Source organism: Periplaneta americana, chromosome 13 (genome assembly GCF_040183065.1).
Source record: "Periplaneta americana isolate PAMFEO1 chromosome 13, P.americana_PAMFEO1_priV1, whole genome shotgun sequence".
NCBI classification, from domain to species: Eukaryota; Metazoa; Arthropoda; class Insecta; order Blattodea; family Blattidae; genus Periplaneta; species Periplaneta americana.
Window position 1 is genome coordinate 114,714,897 of NC_091129.1, and position 27,506 is coordinate 114,742,402.

General features: G+C 34.3%; 2 long non-coding RNA genes across 2 annotated transcripts; one reads left to right on the forward strand and one right to left on the reverse strand.

Moving 5' to 3' along the window:
• The first annotated feature begins 16,262 nt into the window (after nucleotides 1–16,262).
• On the forward strand, nucleotides 16,263–19,130 carry LOC138712301 (uncharacterized). Its single transcript, XR_011335693.1, has 3 exons — nucleotides 16,263–16,454; nucleotides 16,569–16,676; nucleotides 18,922–19,130. It is a non-coding gene; the product is annotated as an uncharacterized lncRNA (long non-coding RNA).
• A 1,263-nt stretch (nucleotides 19,131–20,393) lies between these two features.
• Nucleotides 20,394–25,651, reverse strand: LOC138712300 (uncharacterized). The gene is made up of 4 exons (XR_011335692.1): nucleotides 25,296–25,651; nucleotides 25,072–25,166; nucleotides 23,767–23,879; nucleotides 20,394–23,090 (listed from the first exon to the last, which is right to left on the reverse strand). It is a non-coding gene; the product is annotated as an uncharacterized lncRNA (long non-coding RNA).
• Between the last annotated feature and the right edge of the window lie 1,855 nt (nucleotides 25,652–27,506).

Consider the following 27,506-nt stretch of genomic DNA (forward strand, 5'->3'; position numbering starts at 1 on the left):
ATAAAACAATTATATTACCGGTTGTTCTTTATGGTTGTGAAACTTGGACTCTCACTTTGAGAGAGGAACATAGGTTAAGGGTGTTTGAGAATAAGGTGCTTAGGAAAATATTTGGGGCTAAGAGGGATGAAGTTACAAGAGAATGGAGAAAGTTACACAACACAGAACTACACGCATTGTATACTTCACCTGACATAATTAGGAACATTAAATCCAGACGTTTGAGATGGGCAGCGCATGTAGCACATATGGGCGAATCCAGAAATGCATATAGAGTGTTAATTGGGAGGCCGGAGGGAAAAAGACCTTTAGGGAGGCCGAGACGTAGGTGGGAAGATAATATTAAAATGGATTTGAGGGAGGTGGGATATGATGATAGAGAATGGATTAATTTATCTCAGGATAGGGACCAATGGCGGCTTATGTGAGGGCGGAAATGAACCTCCGGGTTCCTTAAAAGCTAGTAAGTAAGTAAGTGATAATAGTAATGATAGTCATATCTAAATTAAATTAAATTATTAAACTCGATCACAATTATAACTTCAATTTGACTGCGCCCGTAAGAAATCGTTTAGCCTTTTCTTGAAAGTGGTTATTGTCTGGCAGCCCCTAATCTTCTGAGGTAGAAAATTCCATTCACGGGGGACTGAGACAGTAAAAGAGGATGAATAGTGGGATGTTCTATGGGCAGGAATTGCTAGGATTTGGCTCTCCTGTGACCTGGTAATACAGATCCGGCAGAGGAAAGGGCGATTTTAAGGAGCGTATATCCTTACAGCACAGTTGAGAGTCGCACATTCTGTTGCCAAAACAATGAAATTTAGTCATCATGGAATGTTTGTACAAGTAAAAGCTTGAGTTTACTATATAGCATGCGAAACTGAAGGTTTTAACAAAAAAAGAAAGTAGAAAATTTGTCTAATTTTCAGAGGGAAGGTAGTTTGGAATATGAAGAATTCATATAGGACGTGAATTGAATTGAAAACATTAGAAACAGTTCAAAATCAAGAAGAATTGATGGGTGTGTGTAACCTAGGAGTGATTATGTAACAAGCGAAATAAAGACGTAAAACACTTCAAAATGAACACCAAACACATATTTCATTTCACGTAGTATATGTAAGGCATACCAAAAGCATAAACTAACCTAGCCTGTCACAGATTAGTTTATGCAAGGCATGCCAAAAGCCTAAACTAACCTAACCAACCTTTAACAGATTCGTATTTTATTATAACAAAAGAATAATTTGTACATCCCTACAAACGCATCTGTGACTCCCAGCGTTATAGCTGGATAAAAACCACTTTGCAGAAACTGATCTACGCTCATATCCAGACTTATTAAGGTGTTTACAAAAATCAAATTTATTTTCTGCATCGATCTGAAAATTAACCCGGTTTCCGCAAATTAGCGCACGCCCATTATGTCTGTTACAGAGATAGGTGATTTATAACACTGCGCAACTTTTGTAATCAAGGTTACTAGATAGACTGACCAAAAACAATAGTTAGGAATCGATTGCAGAGCCACTTGGAGACAAGTGCTTTCGAGCAGAAATATACTTCCCACAGTAGGTTCTTAATAAAATTTTCACTAAATGCATGTGAAACTTGTTTGTGTATAAAGAGTTGAAGGTATTTAATTACAGTCATTTTAAGGAAAAGGTCCTCAGCATATTCAGAATGGAAAAGTCCTGTACCAGTTTCTTCCTTTGTTCTTAGTTTTCCCAGAAATTATAATTAATTTACAAGATAATTTTTGATCAAATTAACTTTAAAACAATATACTTTTAGAAATAAAAGACTTCACATTAGAATTCTGAGTTCCAACAAATAATTTAATATAATGTTTCTGTCATGTTTAAGGTTTAAGAGTATTTTAATAATTTCATTCATTCATAGTGTTCTGCCCAAAGGCAGGTCTTTCACTGCAAACCCAGCATTCTCCAATCTTTCCTATTTTCTGCCTTCCTCTTATCTAGTCTTCACATACGATTCATATATCTTAATGTCGTCTATCATCTCATATCTTCTTCTGCCCCGAACTTTCTTCCGTTCACCATTCCTTCCAGTGTATCTTTCATTAGGCAGTTTCTTCTCAGACAGTAACCCAACAAATTCCTTTTTCTCTTCCTGGTCAGTTTCAGCATTACTCTTTCTTCACTCACTCTTTCCAACACAGCTTCATTTCTTATCCTGTCTGTCCATTTCATACGCTCCATTCTTTTCCGTACCCACATTTCAAATGCTTCTAGTGGTTTCTCTTCACTTCGTCATAACATTCATGTTTCTGTACCCATACAATGCTACACTCCACACAAAGAACTTCACTAGTCTCTTCCTTAGTTTACGCCCGGAATCTTTTACCATGGAAGTCCTCATCAGGCCATTTTTGCAGTTTTTCTTGGGAAAGATAAATGCGGTAAGTTCCCGTTGCTTTCCGCATACCACTCGCTCTTCCATATGTTAAAAGTCCCAGGGGGTTCCAACGTGGAAGTGAGGAGTGTGGATTTGACTAATTAAACCCTCCGGACTTTACCAAAATTTACAGCAAAGGTTAAATATCAGTTCTGTCGGATTTTTGACCCGATCAGAGACCGGAAAATCCCAATTATCCTTTGATTTCCTTAATACTTTAATTATCAATAAATTACTTTAAGTAATGAACTTTTGGCAACGCTTTTACGAGACGCGTGTTTCAACCTAAGTGACTGACTACTGCGATACGTAGGCCTAAGGACAGTCATCTCGTGAAAAAGGTCTGATGTTGACATTGACTACGTAGCCGTCCTCTCTGCTGTTGCTGCTGAGGAGGAGTGTTTCCATACATTGGCAGATACTACTGTATTTAGTACGATGTTGTAATTTTTTCTATAAAGAAAGTTGATTTCCCAATAAATGGTAAGAAATAATGCAAAATGGCGAAGAAAAATTGTGTTGCTTTGATTTTATGAATTTACTCTGTGATTTTACTGTTACTTAACACCTTCCACTCTATATAAACGGTTCATGCGATCATTACGTAATTGCTGCGTGTTTCTTGAGAGAGAACTTTGTGGATCACCTTATTTTCTCATTCCAACTTTAAAAATATCTTTAGATTATGTAGGACAACAACTAAACTGAACATTGAAAACTACAGCAAAGTTAATTCGGATAATAAATACCTAAAAATTAAACACTTAAGAATCATAAATAATTTTGATCGCCGTTTACAGGGAATAATCTATCCTATTTTGTACGCAATTCTGAAATTTTGTCTAGCGGGATCGAAAGCAATGTGGCTTATTTTGTACGAAAATTTTAAAGGCCAACTGGAGGGATGGATTGAAAACCATTTAGCAACACTGAACCTATATTCATTAAGATAAAAACTAGTTTATACAGAGGGCGTCATAAAAATCTTTGGAACACGCGTGAGCGTGCTCCTGCATAAGAATTTCTTATATTAAAATTTGACGGAAAATCCTTATTTATTGGAGTAATAGTGACTTTTGTTTTCATAAGTATCTGATCATATTATTGTGTTGTTTTTGTTTTGATTTTGTACCAGTGTTTGTTTACAAACAACACAATGACAAGAGAATAGTACATTGTTTTGTTTCGATTGGACGTTGTGGTCTAGTGCCTTGGCCACCCAGATCACCCGACCTCACTCCATTAAAGTTTTACCTTTGGGGTCACTTGGGGAGGCTGTCGTCTTTGCAACACCAGTGAATGATGCAAAGGCACTTTTGCTACGTGTTGAAAGTGCATGCCAATTGATCCGTGATGACAACATGGCGTTTGAGCGAACTCGCCAGTCGTGTGTACGTCGTGCTCAGGCATGTGTAAACAATTGCGGGGACACATTGAGCACCTTTTGTAAACGTTAAATGACAAGTTTCCATATATATTTACTTTTGACACAACAAAAAAAGAACAAAAACAAAGTATAACCATTTCTCCAATAAATATTTTCTGTCAAATTTTCTTATAAGAAATTGTTCTTATTTTTGATCCAGGAGCGCGCTCACACGTTTTCCAAACATACTTATGACTCACCCTGTATATTCTCACTAGAATATACTAATTATTACACATGGGAAGACACAAGATATAAGAGCTTAAAAGATATACACAGAGGATTTTGGTAATTTCAGAAATCTCTCTCTGTTCAAGAGATATTCATGTCCAAGCGTTGAGGTTGTACTGTTAGTAAATCCGCTTCATATCTTTGATCCATGCTTGCGGCTTACTGTCACTCACAACCAGATCAGCTTATCTTGTTGTTCTGAGCACAGTGCTATATTGCAGAAATGTTCTTTTCTTGGCAACATATGTATGGTTCCAAAGCCACTTCTTGCTCGGGAAAAGAACTGCTGTATTTCTGTCGTCGATTTTTCAAAAGGGGACATGTTCAAAATGATAAAGTGTTAGGAAATCATAAAAAAATATAACAGACTTAAAAAAAATTAAAAAGTTCATGGGTCCTGAATGTAATTTTAATTTTATTAGGTTATTTTACGACGCTGTATCAACATCTAGGTTATTTAGCGTCTGAATGAAATGAAGGTGATAATGCCGGTGAAATGAGTCCGGGGTCCAGCACCGAAAGTTACCCAGCATTTGCTCGTATTGGGTTGAGGGAAAACCCCGGAAAAAACCTCAACCAGGTAACTTGCCCCGACCGGGATTCGAACCCGGGCCACCTGGTTTCGCGGCCAGACGCGCTGACCGTTACTCCACAGGTGTGGACTCCTGAATGTATATATCCACAGTGTTCTAATTAGAAAAAACATATGAACATTTCAATTTGTTAACTTAGTTATAGATAGGTTAAGGGTGTTTGAGAGTAAGGTGCTTAGGAAAATATTTGGGGCTAAGAGGGATGAAGTTACATGAGAATGGAGAAAGTTACACAACACAGAACTGCACGCATTGTATTCTTCACCTGACATAATTAGGAACATTAAATCCAGACGTTTGAGATGGGCACGGCATGTAGCACGTATGGGCGAATCCAGAAATGCATATAGAGTGTTAGTTGGGAGGCCGGAGGGAAAAAGACCTTTGGGGAGGCCGAGACGTAGATGGGAAGATAATATTAAAATTGATTTTTAGGGAGGTGGGATATGATGGTAGAGGCTGGATTAATCTTGCTCAGGATAGGGATCGATGGCGGGCTTATGTGAGGGCGGCAATGAACTTCCGGGTTCCTTAAAAGCCAGTAAGTAAGTAAATAAGTAAGTAAGCAAGCGAGTTATAGTTTTTACGATTTTATAACACTTTGTTATTTTGGACATGTCCCCTTTTGCAAATGGACGACAGATTTGTAAAAATGGGACTGATGCTAAAAAGTGATGCTGTATTTGAAAAATACGAGTATTTGAGTAAAATTTTAGACTTCCACATTGATTGTGTTCAGAAATAAACTTTTTTATGTACTCCACCGTGTCGTGGAACTTAACGTTTCCTTTTTGAATCTTGCGTACACTACTTTTAACACTTGAATATAATTAATTGATTAACTAGCGGACTTACTCGTGTTAATTATGTAAGTTTGTGCGGCTTACAGCTATTTCGGTGCTTCATCACACCATCCTCAAGTCCACACATGTGGAGTAACGATCAGCGCGTCTGGCCTCGAAACCAGGTGGCGCGGGTTCGATTCCCTGTTGGGGCAAGTTACTTGGTTGAGGTTTTTTCCGGGGTTCTCCCTCAACCCAATATCAGCAAATGCTGGGTAACTTTCGGTGCTGGACCCCGGACTCATTTCACCGGCATTATCACGTTCATCTCATTCAGACGCTTAATAACCTGAGCTGTTGATAAAGCGTCGTAAAATAACCAACTAAAATAAAAAAAAACATCCTCAGAGCCTAATAGATCTCGGCAAAACATGCAAAACATAACACAACACAAACACAAGAACATAAGAAATACATCACACTAACATATGAAAACAAAAGCACACATAAGATCGCATTTTCATTCAGAAAGCAGAAATAGAACATAGCATACAGAACAGAAAACACACTACAAAGACATCTCAACACACAAAAAACACAAACAAATAAATACGACCACACAGGTGTATACAAACTCACATGTAATAGTTGCGACAAGTTCTACATAGGACAGACAGGCAGATCATTCCAAACACGCTACAAAGAACACATTAAAACAATAACCAGAGGACACAATACATCTACATACGCCGATCACATAACCAATGCTAACCATACATACAATAACATAAATGCGGACATGGAAATCCTACACATACAACCCAAGAACCAAAAACTCAACACACTAGAACAATACGAAATATACAAACACACTAAAACACACACCGATCAAATTCTCAACACACAGATCAATTTCAGTACACACACACACTATTTGACTCCACTTTTCAATACCTTTCAACAATCAAACGCACCCACATAACAGGCAGAGAAGTTCGAGATGACGCCGAGATCTAGTAGGCTCTGAGGATAGTGTGATGAAGCACCGAAACAGCTGTAAACCGTGCAAACTTACATAATTAACACGAGTAAGTCCGCTAGTTAATCAATTAATTAAGATTTCCATTGTTTGAGAACTAATTACTATCTAAGGAATTGCTACGTTGTTCGATTCGCTGTGTTAGGCTGCTTTAAACAACTGAGCGAAATTGTTACTCCGTTTATTCTTTATTATGCCGGTTAACAACTTACTAACCACTGGGATTTAATGAGACACCCGAACATAAAAATACATATCGTAAGGTCTAAGTAAAAGAAAAACAAATAATTTATTCAAGATTAGAAAGTTTACTATCGTTCACCAGTCACTACCATAGCATACGTTAACAGTGTATCTGGTGAATAATAATACCGTAGGTTAAAAGTTCTCAGGCGCAAATTTTTGCAGCGGAATTTGGTGAGACACTGAAGATGTGAGTAGTTGTGCATTGTAATTGTACGGATCCTGAAGGAAGGGAGGAAACTCAAACCCACGAATAATTCTATGATAATAACGAAAGATACGTAAAATATATATTTGTAATGCTATGTAGCTTATATTTACTTTTAGAACTGTCCAGATTTGTTTATGTTCACCTTGTTATTCCCGTAATCGTTTCGCTTTTTCCTAGTTTATGAAATATATTGACTTGAAAATCGTTGCTACTTATACCGCTTCTCGAGCGCATTCGGATCCTCATAGTTCCGCGACACCGTACCACAGATCTTGCATTAATGCTCTAGTCCAGGCCTGCACAAGATGTGCGCTCTGTATAAGGGTGGACTGGAAGAAGGGGTGATCTCGTACAAAATATACACAAAAGGAAGTACTATTACGAGTGTTTATGAAATAAATTCCCGTTCAGTGTTTGCAAAACTGCCTTGGACTATTATTAATTAATAAAGAAATATTTATTTTACAAAAATAATAGAAACTCTATAGCTACTTAAATGTACAATATCATTTTGTTATATTTTTATTTATCAGTACATAAAAACGAGGTTTTATGCTGTTGGCAGCTGAAAGGAACAGTAGCATACTGATCGTAATGAAACATCAGTTACAGATGTTCGATGTCTGCCTTTATTGAAGTTGATTATAGAAAACAGTTGCTCATAAATATAAATGTTGACTCAAACATAGCAATCATTTTCACAGCCAGCCTGTGTAGTCGTGGATATTATTGCTAATGTTTAGTCTTGTAAAACTCAACCAGGCTAGTAGTATTATTCAAACGATCTTTAGCCCTTAGGTCACATTGAAGATTAATAAGTTCGAGCTGTAAATCGTTAAATGTTAAATGTTATGTTCCGTCTTTAGATTCCTCCATACTGTACTGTAGCAGCAGGTAAGCAACGTGAAACAGTTACTGAGAATAGGCCTACACACTGCACTCTACTAGATAACTGCGTGGTCGTTTCCCTCTCCTCTACCTATATAGCAAGTCTATGTCATTCTGATGTATCTTTGTCTCCGTTTCGGCGAGCGGTAAACACGGCTCAATTCTCATTTGTTCAGATGTTCTTTAACTTTAATTCTCTTTTATTCATTGTTTGTATGTCTATCTTACTAAACTCTTCTTACACTTAACACATTCTTCTCTATTGCTATTCTATCACTTTTGCCACTCCTGACTTTCTTGCGCTCACTTTTTAGCACTCTTCTTCCTCGATAATTCCATCCTCCTCACTATTTTATCCTCCATTTCGCCATTTAATAATGTACATGATGTAAGTTTCTAGTGTCAACGTAGGGGGCCACAAATGTGTTTTTATTGAAAGATATATTAGGTGGCGCCATAAATATAAAAAAAAAATACATTAAAATTTCAGAGCCCAGAAGAGAAGAGTAATGTGACCCTTGTTACAGAATTTGGTGATTGAACATTTGTCATGTAGTCATATGTTAGGATTTTAAATCTTATAACTCTTTATCCTAACTAAATATAATGCAATATATTATAACTAGGCTCATTCCTACGGATACCAGTAGCCAAAAAATGTTCCCAAATCACCGAAGCTTATCTTTCTCGCGTTGCATGTCGCCTGGATCTCACATGATATAGGGCATCATTTAATATTTATTGCAGTGTAAGGACGAGAGAGTGGCTCAGCATAACTGCGCTCCATTTAAGGCAATACAGGACCACATTGCTAGCAGACATCCATGGCTTAAGCGGGATTCAAACCCGCGATAGTGTTTCTCACGCAAAAGAGCATACCTTACCTGCTACGTACTGTATTCTGAAATGATGATGATATGATAATAATAATAATAATAATAATAATAATAATAATAATAATAATAATAATAATAAAGGTTGTGGTCTTTCATCTCTTTTATTTATTATATACGAGTACATATCGTAAATGAACACAGGGTGACCAGACGTCCTCTTTTGTTCGGACATATCCTCCTTTTTTGGCCTTTGTCCGGGGTCCGAGCGGATTTAAAAAAATCAAGAAATGTCCTCCTTTTGGTAACTTGTATGCTTGATGTTTTGAAATTATATGATTTGACGCCTTTTTCAAGTAATTTGCCTATAGGTGGGAGCAGCATCGACGGAATATACTCTTTGCAACGATCATATCATATAACTCTCTTTGCTAAAGCTAAATAGTTATTTTCTGTCCTTTTTAATAATTATAGTTCCCTTGACTTTCTTGTGTAGCTAACTGTAAAATCATTATTATTTTTATCATAATTATTTTGTAATAAAAGAGATATTAACATACTTTTAAGTGTGATATAAGCGTAAATCTGTACTGTAAATATCTTTAATAAAATATATATTGATGTAAATTAAAATATAATGTAGGCCTAAGCCTAAATCTAAGTACATAATTTCTGTCCTCTTTTATTTCGAACAGTGAAGCTTTGTGTCCTCTTTTTTTTTTATCGATGTGAATCTGATCGCCCTATATGAATAGAATGGAGAAATTTACGTCATGGAAGTATACAACTTAAAAGAAATGTGCAACTAGAATATACCGTATATTACTTGTTGGTGACTTGGCTCTCATAGCATCTTCAGAGGATGATCTGCAACATTCAGTTTTCAAATGATCAAAAAATGTTGTATAATATGGTTATAAATACGGATAAATCTTAAGTTCTCGTCTTTTATGAAAAATATCCGGTACAGAGTAAAATATGTTGAAATAATAAATTGTTAGAAACAGTCACCACCTCTACATATTTAGGTTCCAAGCTATCATTTTTTGAAGAGTTTGATTTTCCAGATAAAATTATCAAGTACAACAGAATTATGGGAATAATTTATAACGTATTGAAGCCATATTTGGTGCAAAAGCATACTAGAATTTGACTTTACAAAACGTTAGCAAGACCTATGTTAAGTTACGGATGTGAAGCGTGGACAATAAGGAAGAATGAAGAAAGCAGGTTAAAAGCTTGTGAGATAAAGTTTCTGTGAAGAACAGCATGTATACAAAAATGGACCATAAGAGGAAGAAAGATTATATTACAAGAATTAAAAGTAGATCCTATAATGCACCACATTCAGGAATATTAGATCAAATGGTTCAACTACTTACATCGAATGTCCTCGAATAAAATACCGGAGGCCATGTATTAGCCTACTACCAATCTGCTGGTAAAAGATCATAAAAGATCGAACAAGAAAAAGGTGAAAGGAAAATTCTCCGCTGAGATCGTAATAGGTCAAAAGGCCTAATACTTGCAAGAATGATGATGATGATGATAATAATAGTAATAATAATAATAATCCGCAGTTTTTAGTTATTATTTGAACCTTCAACAGTCCCAACAACGCAGAATTTAAAGCTTCTACTTCAAATTTATGTATATCGCTGCCGGTTGAAATGCCTGCCTGTTCGGAGCACACTCGTATGGATTGTAACTCGTTAATTGGAGTTGTCTGTACATGCGGCCATTCTTCGTGAGTAACTCTAGTAACAAGCGTTAGTGGAGTCTCCCGCTACAGCCACGCCCTCTGCGAGGCTGCTGACACGACCCTGTTTGGCGCGCAATGCATCCCACCCCCGTATCTTCAAGAATCGAAAAGTCGCTTTTTTCGGAACTATTTCGGTTCCAAGAATGTACTATTATGAAGCAACAGTTCGGAAATAACAGCAAGCATCTGACAGTGGTTTGATATAACGTGATAATCATCAAAATGTTATGTTGTTCTAGAACTAGTACCGTTTACAAAATCCCAGATCATAATGCAATTCGAACATGGCAGCTGGTTTGTGTATGTTCAGCCATTTAAAAAACGAACTATAAACATGGTAATGATTCGAAAGGGAAAGTTGGCTTCTTTGATGTTATGTACAATTTTGAATATTTTTAATCCTTTCCTCTTTATTTTATTCATAATTAGTGTGTTAACCATCCTTCCCTTATCAGTTGCATATATAGATATTAAACATTTTCATGTGATTTTTTTTTTCCATGGATTGTAAAATTTAATTTTTTACATAAACATATTAAAGAAACATCTTGAAATGAAAAAAAGCAATGCTAAAACAAGGTTTGATCTCCAATATCGAATACACTTGTATACAAAATTTGTTATGTATATTAAAGATTGTGGAAGTTATGAGGGAAAAGTATTAGAGCCATTTATTTGTTTCACTATATTATTGAGCAAAGTCCACTCAACAAAAAATAAAGAAAAAAAGTGTATATGCCCCCCTATTATTAGAAAATTATGATAATAATACCTGTTAGTAATATTATTGATATGTTCGGTTACATCAGCGATGTCAGACAGGGACTAAACGGAGCGGAGCGCTCCACTAGACTGGTTGCGTGCTCCGGTGTTTCCACAGACATAAGCAAGTTCAAGCTCCGATCTAGCTCCACAACCGGTATTGGAGCTTACAACTCTGACACTACTGGGTTACATTATCATACACCACTAACGGCTCTACATCACCATCATCGACTTGCAACATCTCATGCTAGGGTTCATCTTAATTTGAGTACCAGCAAAGACGTTTGAAAGAAATGAGCGAATGAAAGACTATTAACCATCCAGCTCAAAAGTGAATCATGTCAACAACTGGACGTGTTGTGATGATTGGCCATCTAGCACATTGTGAAACCTCATGTCGACAAATGCACGAGTTGTGAAGATTGGACGACTATAACATTGTGAAACCTCATGTCGACAAATGCACGAGTTGTGAAGATTGGACGTCTATCACATTGTGAAACCTCATGTCGACAAATGCACAAGTTGTGAAGATTGGATGTCTATCACATTGTGAAACCTCATGTCAACAAATCCACGAGTTATGAAGATTGGACATCTATCACAGTGTGAAAACTCATGCCGACAAATGCACGAGTTGTGAAGATTGGACGTCTACCACAGTGTGAAACCTCATGTCGATAAACGCAGTTGTTGTGATGATTGGACGTCTATCATATTGTGAAATCTCATGTCGACAAATGCACGTGCTGTGATGATTGCACGTCTACCACATTGTGAAACCTCATGTCGACAAATGCAAGAGTTGTGAAGATTGGACGTCTACCATAGTGTGAAACCTCATGTCGATAAACGCACTTGTTGTGATGATTGGACGTCTATCATATTGTGATATCTCATGTCGACAAATGCACGTGTTGTGATAATTGGCCGTCCATCAACGTACATCTCTGAGCGGAAGGAATATAGTCTAATGTATTTTAAATTTTATCTCTTTCTCTTTATTTTCAAATAAATTCTGTTATGAAATAAGATCTGTATTAAATAAATGTGATGGTGATAGTGATAGTGACATCATATATATTTTTTTCGAACATTCAATAGTACAGTCGGCCTCGGTAGCGTAGTCGATATAGCGCTGGCCTTCTGTGCTCGAGGTTACGAGTTCGATCCCGGCCGGGTCGATGGCATTTAAGTGTGTTTAAATGACGACAGGTTCATGTCAGTAGATATACTGACATGTAAAAGAACTCCTACGGGACAACATTCCTGCACACCAGCGACGCTGATATAACCTCTGCAGATGCGAGCGTCGTTACATAAACCATAATTCAATTTTTAATAATACAGCACTCGGAGAAAAAAATTGAGTATGTACATATATTATGGAAGAAATAAAGATATAAACATTATACAGACTAAAATAAAGCATAAGACTGTTTAAAGTAGTTGAAATATAGAGGACCAATGTATGAAACTGAAACTAAATGAAATGCGAGCAACAAAAATTGCAGTCTATGAAGCGAGAGAGAAGTGTATGAAAATTTGAACTGAGGAATGAATTAGTTCAATAAATTAATACTATTAATTAATGTACACTTTCAACGTACAGTTTCCTTTAATTTCGAAGTGGGATGTGGACATTACAACAGCAGTTTTAAAAAGGAAAGTAGCCGTATCGGCTTATGGAAAATGGAATGGACAGATCAAATATTCGAGTCGCAGTATGTTGAAGGCTTAAAAAAAAGAAAAAAACAAACGTTATGTCCTCAAGCGTAAAACTCTAGTCAGAACAGAATAACATATTCATGTAACTGCACTTAAAAAAAGAGATATTTGAATATTTAAACTCCGACTTCGCATATGACTAAAACAGTGACATGAACATAAAATTACAAAGAATGTAGACTATAACATTTTTGACATAAAAGAGATTATAGTATGGAAAAGTAAGCAAAGAGATATATAGCTCAAACATAAAAAAGAAACAATGCTATATTATGAAGATGGATCGCCTCTTCTTTTACCAAACGCTCTTCATTACTGTCATCTTTTGCTTTCGTCTGTTCTTGGATTCTTTCTACTAACTCTACAAGCGCTGTCTTCCCTTTCAGTATCTCGCCAGCTAAAATAATAATAATAATAATAATAATAATAATAATAATAATAATAATAATAATAATAATGATAATGATAATGATAATGATAACAACAATAGGCCTATATATTCAGGATTCTACAGCTACTGCCGTCCTCCTGAGCCAATCCTCCAAAGCCTTCTGTCTTGTGCGTCTTCAGTCCTCAACCCCCTCTTGTTGCTGACGTCCATTACTCCGTTGTCCCAAGTTCTTTTTGGTCTACTTCTTCCTCTTCTTCCTGGAAGTTTTCACTGATAAATTTGTTTAGGCCATCTGTCTTCGCCCATTCTCATCAGATGACCAAACCACTTCAAACTCTTATTTTCTATTCTATTTAACACTGTCTCTTCAGCATCCATTAATTTTTAATGTGGTCCAAGAGGGAGACTCTAGCACTTCGTCTCAAATAATCCATTTCTACGGCCAAAATTCTTTTTCTATAATATGCATTCGTTACCCATATTTCACTTCCATAGTTTAATACAGATTCAACTAACATTTTGCCAATATATTTTTTGGTATCCTTCCAAAGATGTTTATCCCACCATATAGAATTTAAACATGTTATAACTTTTTTACTTTGTTCAATTCGGTATAATAATAATAATAATAATAATAATAATAATAATAATACCTAATAATACCTAATAATAATAATAATAATAATACCTAATAATAATAATAATAATAATAATAATAATAGTAATAATAACATTAATATTAATATAGCCACCCGCGGAGCTCAAGCGGTGGGGCATTGCCTGCTGATCTGGGTTGCGCTCGGGTTTGGATTCGATTCCCGCTTGGGCTGCTTATCTGGTTGCATTTTTTCGAGGTTTTCCCCAACTCTAAGTCGAATGTCAGGTAATCTATGGCGAATCCTCGGCCTCATTTCTCCTATTACCATCCTACTATCACTAATTTCGACTCTAAATAACCCAGTAGTTGATATAGCATTGTTAAATAACCAAGTAAATAATAGTAGTAGTAATAATAATAATGATGATATGATAATAATAATAATAATAATAATAATAGTAATATGATGATAGTAATAATAGTACTGTAGTAATAATACTAATATTAGTAGTAATATGATAATAATAATAATAATAATAATAATAATAATAATAATAATAATAATAATAACATTAATATTAATATAGCCACCCGCGGAGCTCAAGCGGTGGGGCATTGCCTGCTGATCTGGGTTGCGCTCGGGTTTGGATTCGATTCCCGCTTGGGCTGCTTATCTGGTTGCATTTTTTCGAGGTTTTCCCCAACTCTAAGTCGAATGTCAGGTAATCTATGGCGAATCCTCGGCCTCATTTCTCCTATTACCATCCTACTATCACTAATTTCGACTCTAAATAACCCAGTAGTTGATATAGCATTGTTAAATAACCAAGTAAATAATAGTAGTAGTAATAATAATAATGATGATATGATAATAATAATAATAATAATAATAATAATAATAGTAATATGATGATAGTAATAATAGTACTGTAGTAATAATACTAATATTAGTAGTAATATGATAATAATAATAATAATAATAATAATAATAATAATAATAATAATAATAATAATAATAATAATAATGTTTTATTTTAACTGGCCGAATTAAGACCATTCGGCCTACTCTCCTACTCAACGAGTATGATAGAAATTTAATACTTTGCTATAAACAGAATTTAATTGGTAACCGGTTACTATTGTAATCTGAACGTTGTTTGTTGTAATGTCGAGATAACAAAAAGAAACTTAGTTTGTAACCTCTATGCTCGGCAGAAGTGAAACTTTGTATGATTGTAGATGTGTAGTATTGTTGGTACAATGAGAGATTATACATTAGGGTTAAAGTTGACACTTTTATACTCGATAGCAGGTCGCTCTTCAGAAATTAACATGCAACAATTGATTTATGGTGATAACAAAATAAGATATAAAAACTCTACTCTGCAATCGTTCCCAATGTGAGAAAACTGCAGCAATCCAGTTAATAGTTGATTGATCGTCGATTGTTGACGTTTTAAGAACATTCACTAAATCGTTGACACTTTGTAGCTGAACTGCAGGAGAGTACGTTAGGAAACGAGTTTTTCTTAGGTCTTCATTCTTGCACTCGTTCCAGTGTACTCTTTTTCTATTTTGGGTGAATTTTCGACGGTTCATTTGCACACTTCCTTTACACCACGCCCTCGTTCGTTTTACCCTTGATTTCGGCACCTATTTTTGTTAGCTAAAAGCTTCTCAACACTGTAATTTTACTCACTAATTGCGACATTAAAACATCACAAGACTACACAGAAGATGTACTGCCCAGCGGCAGCCCCACTGCCACTAATGTATGCATTAATTTGTGTAAATTGATGGAAGACAACAAACATCAACAATTTTGTCTATGCGATATTATAGCAAACTCAGTCTGATATTTCATTTTCTGAGTGTACTTATTTCGCGTAGAAACTTGCTTGGCTTCTCTTGAGGATTGTCAGTTCCTTTACTTTTTGCCCCTCAGTTTATCTGTTGACGTTTGGAGACTCGATCACTATATGGTTCACATGAAACCAAATTCTTTTCAGGAACTAAATCTTTAAAAAATGCAGAACATTTTCTCCTGGGATATCACCACTTTTCTTCACTAGTCATCAGAGACCGTTCGAACTAAAACTTCTAGGGCCCTATTCATAGACATTCTTAGAGCGGGTTAAATAGCTACTTCCGGTGGATGATCAGCGAACTAACGTTTTTCGTATTCATAAACTAGTGTTAGCGATAATACGTGTACTAAGAGGGGTTTGGCTGGCTAAATTTTAGTCCCCGCCGGTAGGGTAGTTTAGAGGCCGACTAGCTTAGCAAGATGGCTGTTATGATGCAGTGAATGTGGGTTATGTGCGTCGAATTCGTGATGTGAGACGTAGGAGGAAGACGTAACTACCGAGATTGGACATACTTAGAAAATATGAAGTATACAACATTAGTCAGGCTTCTGTAAGATGTATAATAACGAATGTGTCAGTAGCAATCACTGGACTTGCGCCTCGTTACGTATGTTTTCCTAGGGAAGAAAAACGAATAACACTGCGAGAAAGTTTGACGACATTGCAAGATTTCCTCAGGTAATTATATTTCATGATTTGAATATTGTATGTGAATGCTTTCTTAGAGAAATTTGTACTGTACCGGTACCATATTGGTACAGTAGGCCTATTGTGATATTTCATCATTTTTAGGTTATTGGCGCCATAGATGGCACGCACATACCCATAACAAATGTAGGAGGAGAACTGTCACAAATATATATCAACCGAAAAGGATGGTATTCTCTATTAAACGTTCAGGTACGTACTGTAAATGAAATTACAACCCGTAAGAGGTTATGTAGACCTAGGCTGAAATTTTGGTGAAACTAGCGCTGAGGTAGTTCCGATGATTTCGATACTGAAAATCGTTGAATTTGTAAGATATTTTTGTAGAGATGCAGTTGGTCATATATGCAAGGCATTATAACAGCCAAAAATAATCTAACCTAATCTATCACAGATTCGTATATGCAAGGTGTATAAGCAGAGTACGAAGAGAACCACCTCAGTGCTAGTTTAGCTTTTAATAACTTTATTTACATTTTAGATAGTAATGCATTATATTACATTATTTCAGTTAAATGGTACAAGAAAAAGATTTGTAATTTGTAATTCTCCAGAAAAGCTACACTGAAGAAGACAATAAAAAATCGCCTCAATGTTGCCCCCCCCCCCCTCCTTCTAACTAATTACTAATATAACATGCGAGAAGTCCAGGGAGAATTATTAGAGAAATGGTGTTATATTGGTAATAAGTGGGAGTGTGGGAGCTAAAACAGTGCATTACAGTATGTAAGTAACAGTACCCAAGTAACTATTAAACGATTTTTATGTTGAAAGTATTTGTGGCTGCTGACTAAAACCACATGTTTATTTGGCCTACTGTATATACCTATGTCACGGAAGTCAGTGAAGCAAAGATCTATTGTTCCTCCTTCAATGTAGCTTTTCTGGAGAATTACGAGAAGGTCAAGCAATACATCAACATAATACATAGATGAGCAAACCTAAGATAAATTTAACTAATATCATCTCTTTGATAAAAAAAACAGCACCTTTTCTATTGCTTCATATGTTACTGAAGGCCTTACTTATGAAAAGACAAATATTTTGTGAAACCTGATAATTCATTTTATGTTACTGTTTTTATCACAGCTCTTTTTTGTGATGGGGTCAGTGGTAATTATTTTTACTTACAGCCTTGCCAAATGACCTGTTTCAACTATAACTTTCATTTCTCTAGAGATGGTATGTTTTCATTTCTTTCAGGTGTTTTAAGAATTTGTTGTTTCAGTTTGTTGTTGTATTTCCTTTTACACTCCATTTTAGACAGTCTCTTCTTTTTTAACACTATATGGTACTGCTTGCATACTTGAATGTAACATTTTTTCTTTGCTTATCACATTCTCTCTTTTAGGTTACATATGCAGGATAAGACTGAGGATCTGCTTTTAATTTCTCTCGAAATTTCCTCATCCTTTATCGGTTTAGTGATGCTGAAGATGAAACTATGAAAAATATTATGGGATCATAATGATGGATTCATAGAAATATGTTTCAAGTTTATAGGTTAACTAGCTACATGTACATGTTTTAGGTTACTTTTGCAAAGCATAAAGAAAATCCAAAGTATAGGCGTAGAATTTAAATTAATTACTGGAATGTTAATTTTTGCGTTATGGGTGAGACATTATATAAAAGTGTTGCAATTTATATTGTGATGTCTTAACTTCAGAGTGGCATGCTTACACAACTGCTGTAGGCTGTTAGCAGCTCTAAATATCAGAATGAAAAAAACTCAAAGAATAAAAACTATTGCTTAGTTAAAAAACTTCAAATTTTTTTACAAAAAATAGCACAAAAAAGGGATACAATTCACTTATATGAGTGACAAATCACATTCGTAGCTTTCATTTGTGTACCCACATGATAGTTTTTTTTACCAGTTTTAATTTTTTATAGAAATTCCTTTATGAAATTGCTAGTTAACACATATATTACCTTATTCATTTAAGGTTATAAGTGATGCAAGTTTCCAAATTCTGGATATAGTGGCACGTTGAAGAGGAAGTGCCCATGACTCTCGCATTTTCAATGAGATTAGAATTAAGAAGCGATTTGAACAGCATGAATTTGGACGCTTCATTTTGTTGTGGGATAGTGGTTATGGTGTACACAAATATTTGTTAATGCTTGTAAAGTGAATTACTCTACTTGCAATGTATTGTGTATTTTTGTATAAGCTTAAGTGATGAATTCTATATGCTATAATTCATTAAATTTGTTTGATAAAATATCTAAACTTGTAAATTGAATTAATCTGCTTGCTATATACCTAAATTATTGTGTAGTTCAACTAATTGTTTATGCCTTTAAATTGAATTAATCTGCTCGCTAGGTATTGTCTTAATTCAATTGCCTATGCATGAAAATTTAATTGATCTGCTTGCTATCGTTTTATACTTTTTTATACCATTTTAATTATTTTTATACCTATTTGCAGCTGCTCTCGGGCTTGGGTTAGATTCCTGCTTGGACTGATTACCTGGATGGATTTTTCAGAGGTTTTCCCCAACATTAAGGCAAATGTTAGGTAATATGTGGCGAATCCTCGGCCTCACCTCATCTTGCCAAGAATTTGTGTAACTCTTGACCTGTTCCACATCTTAAAGCTTCTATGGAACAAAATAAATTAAATAAAAAAAAAAATGAAATACTGTGTTATTATTCTAAATGATCATGGACAGAATCCAATGAAAAGTAAGGGAGAATGTTAAACTTTTGTATACCACATAATGTAACTGTGTACACCAATCACACTATTACTTTCTTATATTATGTTTTTTTTTTTATTGTTTAAGTTTGAAAGATTATCATTTTGTTGGAAATTATTTCATTCTAACATCTAAGAAAATATAAGATACTCTAAGTTATGTGAACTGACTGCACAAATCACTGGTGTGCACTTTGTATTTCATGTCAATTTTATTTCTTATGAATCACTTATACATTCGTTTCTTGGGTTGCTATACCTGCAATATACACCTCAATTTTTAATATTCTAATTATTATTATTATTATTATTATTATTATTATTGCAGCAGTCCAGTACCTGTTTGTGTCACTGAGTGAGTATCCCCAGCTTAGTTTGTGCAGTTCATTTTTGAAATGTTAAAAAAATGGACTCCAGAGAATTACAATTTACAAAGAGAGTTGTCTTCAGCCTTAGCCATCTGCACAAGTTGGGAGATGCAAGATATGTCCGAGAAATAGGGATGGGAAGTGTAGTACAGAATGCCATGTGAGTGCAATGACCATTCAGACACTACACAGTAAAGGTGTGCATAAATTGTAAAGAAATTATTTAGAAAGAAAAAAGAGAACTGTTAATGATAATTTCTTTATAATATAAACGTTTCCTCGATAAAAGAGAAATAGTACCAATTTTTCATAGGGCATTTTGTAAACTTGTACTCATTTGCAATCATATTCTGGGGTATACATGTAATAAGATTGGTGTAGGCCTACATTTAGAGGTTGGTATACAGAAGGTTAATATACATACTGTACCGTGTGACAAATTACTTTCTATGCTTCCTTATTTATAGAAGTCACTGAAAACCATTATAGTCCATATATTAACATCTTCGTCAATTCAAAGTAAAACAAAAAGTTGAAGTATGCATAACGTGGAATGTTGCTAATAAACTTATATTTGAATCAGTAATTTCTGAATGGACTTTATTTCAAAATCTCATCTCCATAAAAATCGCCTTACTGCAGGATTAGGGCCCTCTGAGAAGTGGTGTGAATATTGTGAAGCCTGCATAGATCTGAATAAAATACATGGAATAATCCCCATCATCAGAAAGGCGTATTCAAGTGAGAATATGATAGCGTTCTAAATTGATTTTAGCAAAAAGATTGGATAAAGTCCTTTTAGAAATGACTGATTTCATTATAGAGTTACTGTCTAATAAAAAAAAAACTCTCACATAAATTACTCCAAGTATAAATAGTGCATCCAGTGCCAATGCCCACACGTCACTGAAACAGATGGCAGAATGCGATTATTTTTTAATAGGATGTTATGATAATATACCTTTCCATGACATACACTAAGTTCAATATAAAAATATTTGATTTTAGGTACTGGCACCATAGATAGCACATAGATAATCTTGGAGAACTTTCACAAATAAACATCAAAGAAAGGTTAATATTTGAGGAGAAAAATTAGCTCCGGCACCGGGGATCGAACCCGGGTCCTTGATTCTACATACCAAGCGCTCTGACTACTGAGCTACGCCGAATTCAATCCACAGCACCAGTGGAACCCTCCTCCTTCAATGTTTTCTTTTGTGGCCTGACTCCAAGTTAGGCATATATGTTGACGTTTATGTCCAATGTCAACTGCCATTATACTAGGAGCGCACTCAGTTGAGTGACTTGTTTGGCCGGGAATCCGCAGTTTAGTGCACAGTAATCTGTACAGAAATATGCACTGCAGCTATGAGAATATTATAGACTTATTAACTGTCAATATTACAGATATTATTCTGTAGGACAAATTAATAAGTTTATAATATCAAAGAAAGGGAGTAGTATAATGGAAACTCAGGGTTCTGTAAATTAAATTAAAACTCGTATGTAGGTTTAAACTTCGCTTCATACAATAATTTTATTCATATTTTGCATATTCACTTATTTCTAAGTTACAAACTATTGTACATTCTAAGGACAAAGGGGGAAAAGCCAAACAAAGCATGTCAACATAATACAAGAATAAGCAAACGCCATTACAAAAAAAAAAAAAAAAAAAAAAAAAAAAAAAAAAAAAAAACAAAATCGTTTAGCATAGAGTGAGAGTATTAAGAAAATAAATATAGACCTTTATTTTTCTCCTCATTCCTAAGTTCCATATTCATTTCAGGTTGTAAGTGATGCAAATTAGTAACTTCTGAATGAGTTTCATGCAAAAATACAGACGAATCACCAGTAAAATGATCACAAGAAATGAGTGAAGCATTGCAGATTTAGCCCTGCATTGGAAAGAATCCTGCGACCAGATATTTACTCTAACATACAAGCTACATTTATTCAATTTACCTGAAGGGGTTAGGTACAGCTTACAGCAGTAAAATTTTGCAAATATTCAACATTTTTTCCACTATTACTGTATCTTGTACAATTATGAAAATTAGTACGTGTAAAATACTGTCCTACTATATGAAAAAAATATTTTTACGATTGGAAAAAAATATATATATATATATATATATTTTTTTTTTCTAAATTCAAAATGTTGACAGTTCACTGTGCAGTGATGAAGCATTTCCCTCATAACTAAAAAACTATCCATGCAAAATCACATCTCTACCTTTGATAGACTGTCTGATAAAAAAATAAATTCATTTAAAGAAGTGGTGAAATATAAGTATTTTCTTCTAACACAAAATAAAACAAAATATTATTTATTGAAAGAGCATGATATTGTAAACATGAGTTTCAGCAATGTAATAAAAGAGAGAACATTACACTAAAGTACTACATTTCCAGTTTTTGTCCATTGTGCAACTCAAACCAAGAAATGGATTTGGAACACCTCAAATCTGTGCCTCAGTGGCTGACCATGACAATATCTTCGAAAAATATTGGAGTGCAAGAGGTCAAATGACTTTATTGTCAAATGTCTGGCATTAGAAAACAACATTTCCAGCTTTTCATTAGGCCCTCCTCCTATTCTTTTCTTTCTAATTGTGTTTTCTTAACATTTCCATATCTAATAATAATTTTGCTTTTTTCAATTCATGGATCAATTCATTAGAGACTTCCAAGCCTAAATTAAAGACTCTGAATTAAATTTCTCTACTAACACCACCTTAATAGCATAGTTATAGACATAAGTGTAACTAAATTGCTTTAGGTAGGTACTTAAACCTCCATCAGGGAATATGTTCCAACTGAGGAACTACAGGTTTGATGAATGATGAATCCAGCAAAAACAAAAAAATAAATAAATAAATAAGTAACCTGTCTTATAAATCGGCAAAACTCTTAACCGACATTAAAATAAGAAAAAGGAACACACACACATGTATAGAATTCACTAAACAACAATGTGAAAATAAAAAGTTGAAAACACTACTAGAGCCCAATATACAGTAATACTAATAGTCTTCAATCTGATGCAGTTGTCCCATTCAGCTTAGAAATTGGCCACAACTGTCCAGCAGCATATCTCCATCGAATAAACTTGTTACACTCATAACACTGTGTAGCATGCAACTACACAAATATAATAATGAACAAGAAATACTTACTACTCTACACCAAACCCCAGAAAATGATTGGGACAGAAGAATTTCAAGTTCCTATATACTGCTGGGAAGCTCGCAAGGAAATGAAGTAGACAAGAACTCAAGAAAATTTCACTACTAGTGCTACTATTACCATCACCACCACCATTACCACTACTACTAAGTTACATTTCTAGTTCTTTCATTTGTCCCAGATAATTTTTAACTTTGCATTTAATAATATTTTATTTCTAATAACAATTTTGTTTTCTGCAATTCATAGAACTTCTCATCACATTTAATTTTTGGGCTTCATGCTTAGGAGGAACACTTCTTCATACTCTGTCATTCTCGACGATCTTGCAGCAGAGTCCTATGGAAAGACGAAAAAAATGTTAATCATTTGCATACTACTGTACACAAAAGACACTACTTATCAAAACTGTGAATTTTTTTAATTGTCTAAGTTTGAAAATTTATCACATTGTTTGAAATTATCTATTTGATCCAAACATGCAAGAAAATTTAATTTTCTGCAAAATGTACTATGATTCAAATGCATCCCACTTCATATTCCAGATCATAAATTTTAATTGTTATGAAGCACTTGTACATTAATTTGTTGGTTGGGTTGGAATAACTGTCATACAATGTATCACTCAATTTCTAGTATTCAAATTAATGTTCCCTTGTTTAACCGTTTCATATTAGTGATACATTGTAATATTATTGTTACATTTAATATTTATGTCTTAATACTAACTAAACTGTCCTTCATTAAAGAAAAATAGCCATAATTTGTCATCATGTACACAGTTGTAAAGTCCCATTCTGACCCAATGGACTGCCTTGAAATAATATACAGTACATTGTATGATTATTATAAACCACAAAAAAAAAAAAAAAAAGTAAATTAAAATCATCAGTACCAGTTGCAGAAGACACAGCTCTGCTGGATGCATTAAGAAGATTGATTGATTGATTGATAATATTGTAATCATAAATAGGCCTAGCAATATTCTTAGGTATGAATGAGAGCTTAAACTTACCTGTTGTTGACTACTGTAGAGACTGTTAACGCCCATTCACCTGGGATTGTGGAGACAGGATTTATTGCAGACATACGTGGGATTGATGATGATGATGGTGCAATACTAACATCCTGAAATAAGCATGTATTAATATTAAATGAAAACGTAAACATAATACTTATTGTATTATATAGATTCTACATCAGCATGGCAGCTTTGAGATGTGGAACAAGTAAATTAAGCAGATAGCCAAAATATGTTCATTAATACATAGTAAGTATTTAAAACATAATTAAACTATGCATCATTTTGCAAAAATGAATATAAAGCAATTTTGTTAATTCTTTTCTAAATTTTTCCTCTTGACCCATCAAAGCTTTAAGATAATTCTTTTCTAAATTTTTCCTCTTGACCCATCAAAGCTTTAAGATAATACATAAACAGTGAACGTTTTATAACAGCTGAGAATAATAGAGGTTAAATGGAAATCTAATTTGTCTTGTATTATATACACAGTGTTTAATATATCATAATATTATATTATGGATGTTTCGATTTCTGACATGAAACATCATGTAGGCTACTCAAAGAAAGTCTAAGGTCGAAAATCTTTCTTGCACTCCTGTCATTACTCTTAGGGCTTTCTATTGTAACACAATAAGAGGTAATCTATGTTTACATCACCACAACTACAGATTACATAGGCGTATGAGGTTTTGTCTTTTCAGTGCTGTAATAAATATGAGTTTGATATAGGTATATTTTACAAATCACTTACTAGCATTCTATAAACACACAAGATAATGAAATTTTATAGCTGACCATCAATTTGGATTCTACAAATTTCTTATGCTTATGTAGGTAATTCTAACCTCAAATAATGTTATTTCTTTTGACGAAGTAGAGAAAAGGATATCTCAGAAATCTCTAGGCGTTCCTACTGCCCTTTAAAATAAGGTCTCAGTTTTGATAATTCTTGTACACAAGATATTAGGCCTACGTTAAGGTATGATTGATAATTGTGTGGGTTGACATCAGATGTTTGTGGCCCAATCCCCTATGGGTATTTACAAAGCCATATTATCCAAACTGCATTTATGGTAGCTTGCATTTTCACGATTGTTGTAGAATTACATTTTACTAGCATTATCAGCTATATTCCTACAAGATATATTATTTACGTTATATTAATTAGGCTACCAAGTACCTATTCAGAGTAGCCTTAGGTGACATAATCATACCAGAGCCACATTAAACATTTACCATGAAGTAATAGGCCTATCTTACTTACAAAAACATGTCCTAAGAACCAAAAACACATACCTCATATGTTAACATTCCATATCGTTTAGTAGGCCTACGTCATCAATGTCGGGAGCAGGGCATCCTCCACCAGTTGTTTTTAGTTATTTCTTCAACTAAAAGTAAATAAATATATACTGAATTAGAATAATTCACTCTTTGAAGTCCAATATTTCATAATAGTTACGTCTAGGCCTAAACTAAAAATATTACGTACGGTATAATATTATAACATTTCTACTTACATTTTCGACATTTCTTCTTGTGTAGTCGAATTCCCGCACGCTGCCATGTATATTTCTTGCTTTTTTTTTTACCACAGAAGAAAAAAACAAATAGTTTATTGTAGTTTAATATCGCCAATAACCTCACAAATAAACAGAAACGATCCGGAATCGCTTGCGTCTGAGCATGACAATTGCCAGTCTGCACATGCGCAGTAGCATTTTCAGCATCGTGTAACAGTTTCCAAAGCTAATACGCCGACTAATGTAGCCACTGATTAATCGGCGTCTCTGAATCCTGTAAAAGTAACCTGGCTATAACCGGGGCTAGTTTAGAACGCTCGTAGCATGGGCTAGCGCGATGTCTATGAATAGGGCCCCTAATTTCTAAAAAATTATTCGCAATCGAGCACTTTCACTGACAAGCGAATTGCAATCATTTTATCGGACTTTGCATTCTGCAAAGAATTTTACAATGTTACATTTGTTTGGGTCAAATTTCTGCACATTTAAAGGACAAAACTAAACTTCTTTGAATCATTTATTATCAAAATACTCTACTTTTTTAAATTGACTGAGCATATTGAGAATTAAATCAATAGCTTTCCCAAAACGCGCTATGACATACTTGACACAAAACAATTTTTTAATTCAGAAAGGATGCAAATACGAGCGAAATTGTGTTGGACCTTTTTGTTTGAAATATCTCAAAGAATAAGCTCCTGAAATCAATTACATTACTAACTGTCCATCCTGTATATTCCAAGAGGATGACTATAGGGCTAATTATAAGCTACAATTTTCTTTCTGCTATTAACGACGCTTTATTAACTATGAGGTTATCTATATATATATATATATATATATATATATATATATATATATATATAATTTGAACTGGTAATGGAAATTACGGCAAAAAGGCTGAACGGATTTTAATAAATGAACCCTCATTTTCAAGCTTGGAACCGAAAGTTTTTCAGAAAAACAGTAGTTTACAGTGAAATGTCAATTTTCCTATATCATTTTCCTATTTTCCAAAATCCATCTTTCGTCAGTTTTGAGAATTAATTTATTACATTTCAGAATAAAACAAAACACACACTACAATAAACAATAGGCTATTACATGAAGGCCATGACCTGCACGATTTGCTGACATATTTAGAGCTCAAATTCAATTGGTTATTAAAAACTTCAAGGCTTACTAAAAATAATTTACAGGTCTGATTCTGCGGTGTGTAATTTTTTTAGTACAGCTGTGTATTGGATATTAAAATCTACAAAACTTGGGAAGGTTTGGTGACATTATTACGGTATCATTAGGAATGAAATATTATTATAATTAATGCCATGATGTGACTATTTTTCATTAATTATACATATTAATGCTATGTTGATGATATGAAAGTGAAACTTTTTTGAGTTATATAAGTAGATGTAGAAAATATATGAAATTAGATCTTCATTTCTATAATTTACTGAGTGGCGGCTATGTAGTATATATAACTACAAAACTTACGTGAGATAATAATATTGTTATTACAAATGACATATTTTTATAGTTATTAATCAAATAGGTTTGGATCTTTTTCATATACTTAATGGCTGTGAGGTGTAGATATTTATATGCGTCATTCTCTTCAGTATTGGCTCTAGAGAGCGCAAAAATTACAGTTCCTAAGGAAAGAACAAAAGGTGTTACTTACTCATAAAATTCGAGACCCACAAAATTTTGTAGTCTCCCCATCATTTCAGCAAGATCTCTTAGCAGGATAAAATAATTTTACCCTTTATATTTCAAGCTCTCCATGCAGCAGCTAACAAAAATGCTATGTCTATTGTTCGAAAGCATAGCAAACCTGACATTTTTTTTAACTTTCGCCTACAATCCACAACGACCTGAAATAGCTATTGCTTTACTCCCACATGAAAAACCCACTCATCGTTCTGACATTGTTACTTGCGTTTTCGCGTTGAAACTCAAAATCTAAAAGGTGGATAGATTCAAGAAAAAGTATTTGGCATAAAAAACCATTCAGAGGACATATGTTTCATTATTATGGAAGCAAATGACTTTTAAAATGTCTGGTATTCTTCATTGAAAATAAATCTGAAAAATGTTTATTTGAACGTCTAATAGACTTATTTTGCAGCATTTGCTGCACAAGCCACTAGTATTTATTATAAATCTGGTGATCGCGAGATTGCATAAGATGAGAAGGAAGATTCG